General features: G+C 39.5%; 1 pseudogene; it reads right to left on the bottom strand.

Moving 5' to 3' along the window:
- Window positions 1–292: 292 nt before the first annotated feature.
- Window positions 293–5590, bottom strand: LOC107541192 (ran-binding protein 3 pseudogene; annotated as a pseudogene).
- Between the last annotated feature and the right edge of the window lie 3269 nt (window positions 5591–8859).

The following is an 8859-nucleotide window of genomic DNA, read 5'->3' as shown; positions in this document are numbered from 1 at the left end:
CCAGTCCCAGTGAGAAGCTGTGACAAGTCTTAAGGTGCCATTTTAATTCAAAGCGGGGAGGGAAGAAATGTTCTTTTTGTTTTACTCATCAATATGATGAGGTCTTGTGTCCCAAACCACTTTTGGGCAGTTCCTGAGTCGGCTTCTTAACAGGCAGTGAGAACCTGGACTGCAGCCAACCCAGTGGGGAGTGTGGTTCCCCAACTCCTCCACTCCAGGCTGCCGGTGAGGGGCGGACGGATGGGTAGACAGAGGACAAAGCAGCAGGCTCCCGGGGGGCCAGCTCCTGCTGCTATGTCCCCTTCATCGTCAGTGCTGCCTCCTCGTTGTCATCGTGACTGTCATCCTCATTCAATGGGGCTGCACCTGGCTTGAGGCAGATGTTTTGGCCTCCTGTTCCTGCTCCACGCGGCTGCACAGGGCCAGGATGCGGTGGGGCAGGGCCGCACATATAGCACATATCAGAAAGACCTTTATGTCCTGGTCCTCGGTATCCACGGCTGCGATGCAAATGCCCTTCTCACTGGTCTTGCGAATCTGCATCTGGGCCCACGGCTTGGTGTTGAGGATTAGCCGCAGGCTACCCGGGTTTGCATCACTACTTGGGGCTGTAACGCCCACTGGTCAGTTGATGCCTTATTGTTGGGCGTGAGCAGCCCCTGGCCTCTCTCCACCCAGACTGCTAGGTCTTGTCAAAGACGAACAGCCGACACTGGATCTGAAACACGTTGCTCTCTGCCTCCTCGCCGGTGACGACCTCCACTTTTTCCAGCAAACGCTTTGTGATGTCGCCGGGGTGCAGGCGGCAGCTGATTGGACCCGGGACTCTCTCTGGGAGGTAGCCTCGTGGGACTAGGACTCAGGCCCGGGCGTGACAGCCGAGTTTTCCCTGTTGGCATCTGAAGTGACCTCCTTTAATGCAGGGGGCCCAATACGCGCTCGCTCCGGTTCTGGCCAAATACAAAAATGTTGCAAGCGGCCCCGGCAGCCTGGGCACTACCGGTCGAGTTGTCTAAACCGGAGCTGATCCAACCGAAGGAAACGGCTGGCCTCCATTGGCGCTGTCTGGCATCCTCCACGTCAGCTGCTTCGGGATTCCCGTTTAGTACCTTAATTCTGTCCTTAGAGTTCTGCCCAAACACAAACGCTTGCTGTGCCACTTGCACTTTTTCCTCACAACGGTCCTCCTCAGAAGTATCGCTAGACTCATTTTTTCTGGGGCTCTTCCTCCTCAGACTTCTCCGTTTGGCGTTGCTGGGAGATGTCGCGGTTCCTCTGTGACCCGCTGGGACACTGAGCCTGCTGGTGCTGCCGCCTCTTGGGCTTCTGGCGTGGCCGACCTGCGCTGGGTGCCCGGCCGTGGGCCCGGGTCGGCGGCCTCACCGGAACGCACCGCTCCCTTCCTCTGGTTCTGCGTCAGACCTGCCTGCAGACGGCTCGCAGCCCGTTGACGGCATAAAAACATGGCTTTTTGATACTGACTGTGAACGTGGGAATTGCGTTAAAGAGGTCATCCTTTCTCTCTTGACAGGACGGCAGTCATTTCCATCTTCTCGGTAAGAATCTTCCCCTTGGGGGCTGGAGCCGCCGGCTGACCTCTTCCCTCGCCGGGTCCGCCATTTTTCTCCCTCAGTTCCTCCCACAAGGCCCCGCGCGGCCCCCCGCTCGCCTGCTTGCGGGACCACCTGCGCATGCGCGCTTCCCTGGCCAACTTGGAACCTTTTAAGTTCGCGTTTTTAATATGCTCAGAGCTGATCGTGGAATTTTCTACTTGCGTCTCCCTTTATCACTCCCGATCCCCTGGAATAGAAGCTCTTAAAGGTAGGGACTCTCCTTTATATTTTTATTCCTAATCAATAGAAAATAAAGCTCTTGCCACATTTTAGGTCAGTAATAAATGCCTTTTGAGTAGAAAAGTGAAGGAAGAATAAAGATCCATACCACCCGAGTGAAATGAAAACTTCGCTGTCACCAAATACACTGTTTTGGCCGTATTAAACTCCTAAAACCTAGGACTGTTAGGAAGCAGGTGTTTTCAGATTCAGCGTCCCCCTCAGAGCCTCCGAGTTCACGGAGGCTTTGCCTTTGAAAACCAAAAACCTCGCCGCTCAAGGTCAGAGTGTTAACAAAGCATTTGGTAAGCACAGCGTGCTTGTGTGTGTAGGTTATGTTTTGCTTTTAATTTGAGAGAAGAGAAGATAAAGAATGTGAACCGCAGGCCTCTGCACATGGAAAAGTACATGCTCGGGGACTAACTCTCGCTGTCTTGTTGCTGAATGTTCAAGCTTTGGTGAGAAGTTTTGCTTCTTTATGGCGTGATTCTGTGGCTCAGCGTATTCCCTGGGAATTCTTCCCTCCAGTTGAGTCACTTGGTTCTAAAATGTGCTTGTGCCCATCTGACTGTTACTGAGATAGGACTGCTCAGTGTGCTCTGAGCCTGGAAGTGATGCACTTGCTGATTCTCGCCTCTTAGGTCAGCCCTGGTTGCTTCTTTCCCAACTCCACGTCCTAATGCCTGTCTTTGCTAATCTTTTGCACTTTCATGTGGATCCTCCTCAGCCACACAAAGTGAAGCAGTGTCTCCTAAGGGTCTGTAGCTGAAGATTGCTGCACAGGCAGAGAATAAGTTCTTCTGGGTATTCATAGAAGGTCTAAATTACTATTTGTGGCGGACCTTTGTTAGGAAGGACCAATTAGTGTGTGTTTTTTCCTTGATTCTAATCTCCTTGATGTTTTGCTGGAGTATAGAATGATATTTGAGGTTAACAGTTGACTTCAGGATGTGTTTGCTGCCTAATCCCATCCTCAGAGACATCCTTTGTAGATTTGATTGCTGACATTTACAACAATCTTTGAACTCTGGTAATGTCAGTTTAAAGAATTTAACATTAGCTCCTGACTACTGAGAATAAGCTTTTTAGGGTGTTTTTCTTTTCTTCCTCCTGAGGATCATACCCACAAAGTTTTAGTATCTGTCTCAAAGCAAACAAAAATTTTCTTGTTTTATAGAAAAATAAAAAACATGTAAAGGACGTGTAGTTTGGGTGAATGATGTCTTTTATCTCTTCTATTAAAACTTTTCTTTGCTAAAAATTTTCTTTCAGCCTTTCTAAATCTTTGTTAATTCTCAGCACATACACAATTTTATATATGTTTATAAATATATCATATTTATACCTAATATATATTAGATACACTACATATATGAAAATATATGTTTATAAATTAACTTATATACATATATATGTATATTTAGTATATATAATTTTTCATTTTCTCAAGTCGTTTATTCTTTTCTCCATGGAAGGAAAATGAATAGAAGAAATTTACATAACTATGGTTGTATATAAAGTGAACCTAATATTTACGTACAATTTGGGGGAATTCCTTGGTATTTAGAAGAGAGAACCCATGTGGCAGATAATGAAGTGATTAGATAAGGAAGGATTCTGAGTTAAAGGAATAGATGTGAGCTCTATGGACCAAAAGTCCAATATGGTGTGATGGGATTAGATAATGTCCCAAGTTCTATATTTATAGATAATCACAAAAATAATAGATATAAACTGACAGAATCATAGACCAAGTTTTGTGGAGATAAGGCAGAAGCACTATTCATAGCTATTATTTATTGGGAGACTAATGAGCTCAAAGTTTCAGTTGAATGCTGGTCTCTATAAAATTATTTGTTCTGTACTGAGCTCTCTCACTGATGGAGGCATGTGATATAGAGGCTGAGAAGTAGTGAGAACTCCAGAATTTGTATGTAAGATTGGATTATGTGTGTCCATATGGTTGGGGCAACTAGGGCACTGGTCTTGAAGCTATATGGATTTACATGATAAGCATGATATTTTTACTTATATTCTACATTTGTTTGGGTACTGGTACATGTTTGCAGGTTCTTTTGAGGCTTATGGCACAAGCTAAGTGCTCTGTAAATTAGCCTTCTTTTTGTATTAATTGCAGGTATACGGCATAGTGGTTCTACAATCATACTTTACAAAGTAATTCTCCTGATAAATCTAGTACCCATCTGGCACCGTGCATGGTTATTACAATATCCTTGACTATATTCCCTATGTTGTACTTTATATCCCCATGACTATTTTGTAACTACCACTTTGTACATCTTAATCCCTTCACCTTTTTTACTTAGTCCTCCAACCCCTCCTCTCTGACACCCATCAGTCTGTTCAGCCCGTGTCTATGAGTCTGTTCCAATTTTGTTTGCTCATTTATTTGTAAGTTAGCCTTTTGTTGTTAACCCTGCTGAGTCACCTGGTCGGTCAATGAGGGAAGCTTTCTACTGATTAAGTTTAATATCCAGCCTAGTTCTGGTTGCAGTAAATACAAACAGTTCTAGCTTTGCAATTTCAACATGAACAAATTTCATTCACCACGGTTTAGTTAACTAACCCCAGCCCCCTAAAAACACAGTTCAAATTTCAGTTACTACAGTATATTAACTGAGTAATCGCATAAAGCATAAACTTGGCTGCTACCTCATCAGTCCACAGAGCTCTGTAAATAATAGATGCACATGATGATCAGTGACCAATCATGTCATTTCTTCCAAGGTCTGTCAGTGATTGGTCACTGTGTGTTTGTTATCCAGTTCACACACAGAAAGCAAAGCTAAGTAATATTGCTTCTTTGTTTCCCCTGATAAACTCAGGTGACATTTTATAAAGATGGATAATCAAAACAGGGAATTGTCCAACAAAGATGAAATGAAGCAAGGAAACAAAAAGTGATAATGCTGGAAATAAAATTGAAATCTTGGGTAAACAGAATTCTAGAATAGCTTTAGAGACTGTAGAGGCACTTAGTAAAGGCAAATTTATCCATGTAAATGAGAAAAGTAGTTGTGATAAAATGGAGGAAGATATCAGGCATTGATGTTGGCAACAAACTTCACATTAAAGAAACTTTGGAGATAGTTCATGACTTTATAAATAGAAAGGATATAAGGTTGGAAGCTGATCAAAACTTGGGAGTGTTGAGGCAGGAAAGCTAGCATAGGGAACAGAGGCCCTGGGCTCTACCTCTTCTCTCCCCTTCTAGGCTAGAACACTATACATGTAACTTGTGGCTAGACACCTGTCCCCCCAATTTTCTGGGGTAAGAAACAGTTGAGACAAACAAAATCTGGTCTCAGCCAAAGTTGGCAACCATGTTGCCCTACACCAAGGCTTTGAAGCCATTCTGCCCTCCATATCACTATGACAGTTTCAAGAAAACCAAAAAAGAGCCGCCATCCAGGGAGGAAGGACTGGGATGGTCTGCACTCACCACCACCACAACCAAAGACTAGGAACCACCCCCGTTCCCTCCCCTTACCCATAGCTGATAAGAACCTCCGCCCAGACCCTGTAGGGACGACTTGCTCTCTGAGTTTGTCCTCACTTCCTTCTTGTGTGCTTACTTAAATAAACCTGTTATGCTTTGCTCAGTCTTTCTGTTTTGAACCTGAATTCTTTCTTGTGTGGTGACAAGAACCTGGACTACTGGGTTGAGGCCTCCCTTGGCATCCCCATGGGCCACCTGACGTCAGTATGACAAGGCATAGGAAAGGCACTTACTCCATATAGTACGATCAGAAAGCAAGCACTAGTCAAACTATTGACATGTTTTATACAAAGAAATAAGTCACTTTAATTCTTAATGTTTCTAAATGTTAAGAATTGTTTTAATGTATAATGTATAAATGTCTAAAGAAGAAAGTACAGTGTACAAAATAAATATTAGCTATATATATATATTTTTTTTTCTTTAAACATACTTGAGAGTGAGTTTTTAATGTTTTGACAAATATTTTTAAAGGTCATGGAAATTATAATTTCTTCCATTTTAGTAATATTACTTTGTACAGTTTAGCTAGTAAAGTCATTTTTATGTCACTGTACAATTATGTACAGTGAAGACTGCCTATATTTTAAAAAATGTATACATACTAATATCAAGTTTACAGTATATTACAAATTAAGATTTTTGCTTCCAAATAAAATATTAATAAGTAGTGTTAATGAGTTGGAGATTGACAGATAAATATCTGGAAGAAAAGCTATTAGAAATACCCCTATGTATTACAAGTAGTGAAACAAATTACTATGTGTACCTTGGAGAATATATTAAATAAAGCATAATTATGCTTTTATTTTTCTCCCTATTTCCTGACATAATTTGGCTAAATAATTTACTTTTACTTTTATGCACAATTTGAAAACACTGATGATCTTTCATAAACTAGGGCAGCAAATGCATGCACTTAACAATATTTTTCCATTTGTACTGTAATACAGTCTCTACTGGCAAAATATAACTGAGGGATAAATACAAAAGATAGCAAATTTTTGTTGTCCTCTAATAAGTACCCAATTCTAGAACTTTTACTACTACCAGTATTCTCTATGCCATTTTAGCTGTTCTCTCTCTTTCTGAAACGGTACATAATTCTATTTTTGTCTCTCTCTTTATATGATTCTAGTAGGAATTCAAAAACAGTTCACACACACACAAATTAAGAACATGAACCTGATTTTGTTCATTCTTTTCCTAAATTTCAGTTTGGATAGCCAATGAAACAAGGGCTTTCTAATTCTGAAACTCTTCCTACTGTGAAACCCTGAGTCCCTTTCTGTACAGAAGACAGGGACAGAGAGTAGGATAATGATTCTGTATGCAACTGAAACAGCCTTCCATAATTGTTCCTGACCACAGCACCAGTACTATAAAGCATATGAGCAGGAATAGCAGCTTTTCAGGGAGGCTTCCCCATGCTTCTTGGGTCATAGTAAGCTTTGTTGGAAGCCATATTGAAATTTTAATGTACTTATGAGTTCACATCACTAAAAGATAAGTGAATATCCATGTATGTATTCATTAGAATTTGATTAAGTCCCATGGTTGTGTAGGACCTTGGACTCTTACTCCATGCTTAGGTGTGCATGAAGTGTCACCGTATTTTCTTAATAACTTACTAAGTCTGATTCAGTCCTGTCCTACTAGGATAGGGCTATTACATAAAATACAGAACACCTCCTTAAATTTGAATTTCATATAAACAACAAATCTTTAGTATAAATATGTCTTAGGAATTATTTGGAGCATATTTATATTAAGGTTTCAGGTATCTTTTCACCCAGCCCGAGACCATTGGAGTAAAACAGATTCATACATTTTGTTATCGACTTATTCTGATTAACTTGCTCATTTGAAAACACAAACATACAAACTGTAGTGATTTGAGATGAATTAAATATATGGTATTTCTCTCTCATGCTTCCAGTCTGTGTGTCTGTGTGTGTATTACATATTATGTTGTATAATAAGAGATAAAAATATAATTTTTTAGAGCAATGAACATTTTAGGATATTTTTACTCTTATTAACATTTTATAGAATATTCCAATATATTTAATGACTATTTCTAAAACTATAAATCATGTTACTTCAAAAAATTAAAATTGTTGAAATCTTTTCATTTTTAAGTGCACTATAATTAAATTTAAATACATTATTTAACCATACCTACTTTCAAAAAGGTTTGAAATAGATTTTTATCAGACCATGTCCACAAATGGGAGTTATTACAGACCACCAAAATCATAATAAAAGAGTGTAAAGCAAAATTGTGCCTTTGTGCTTTCTGTTTATCTCTGCCTCTACATTTTTCCAAATTTTGTTCCACCTGAAGTAAAGGTTCCACTTAGTTCTCAAAACAGTCTAAGTGAGATTGAGGAAAACTCAAGATTCACTTATTTATGTCGCACCATCTTGAAGAACATTTGGGTATTGAAAAAGAAGACAGGTATATTTAATAAATGCACCCAGAGCTTGGTTTTAAACAACATTCTTTAATAAAAGGAGCCACAAATTCTTTAAGGACTAATTAATTCTAGGGCTGGGGCAAGAAAAATATAATAGGAACTTGGACTTTCTAGGCCAGAAAGTATGGAAATGCTTGACAGAAGTTGAATGACTATATCTGTACTTAAATCAAAATAAGTCATTCTTTTCAGATTATGGAAATATTTCTTATATTGTTAAGTATTTTATAATATTTTCAAAATAGTATCTGTTAAACCCACTTATCTTATGTTTAAGATATTCCTACTACAGAAACTGTAATAAGATTTGCCAGACTCACTATAAAACTAATATTTGTGATCCAGATTCTGAGAGCTAATAAAAATGCAAAATATTCAACGTTTCTATGTGAATTCTATTGGATGTAAAATGTAAACATGGGTTATGATTGTTAAATTTCTTTCAATTACACAGAATGAAAAACATAAACTCAGTGCAGGGATCAATTCAAGATTATTTCATGGTGTTGGTACAGATATGATGCTTGTTCTCATAAAATAAGATACATTCCCAGTTACTGTAACAAGAGAAGGTAAACAAGTAGTGTGAAGACTATTTTATATTTAGGATAACCATACTCTCTTCTAAAATGTTCAGATGATTTAGATAAGCAGTCTACATTTATGAAGTTGTACATCTTTTTAATGATTAAAAGCATTTCTTAGGAAAACTGTCTTTCTTAAATTGATCTTACCGGCTGCCAAGCTTCTCAACTGCCTAATTGTATTTACAAATTGTATTTATAAATTGTACCAGGTAAGTATTGTAGGCTTTGTATTTTAGCTGTATGAGTGCCATGAAATGTCACTAAAATGTCCATTACTGGAATACTTTAGTAAATACTTAGCGGATGTGTCCACAGCCACCAGCCCTAGAGAATTATTCTAGAGATGGTTATAGGCATGTTCTGCCTCTTATCTTTTATGTTGCTGCTATCAACACTGGTGCTCTGTGTTTGACCAAACTCATACCACACTACTTCAAGAT

This window comes from Miniopterus natalensis, chromosome 6 (genome assembly GCF_054644295.1).
Source record: "Miniopterus natalensis isolate mMinNat1 chromosome 6, mMinNat1.hap1, whole genome shotgun sequence".
Taxonomy (NCBI): domain Eukaryota; kingdom Metazoa; phylum Chordata; class Mammalia; order Chiroptera; family Miniopteridae; genus Miniopterus; species Miniopterus natalensis.
Note: the sequence above shows the minus strand (reverse complement) of the source record. Positions and strands in the feature narration are given on the sequence as shown.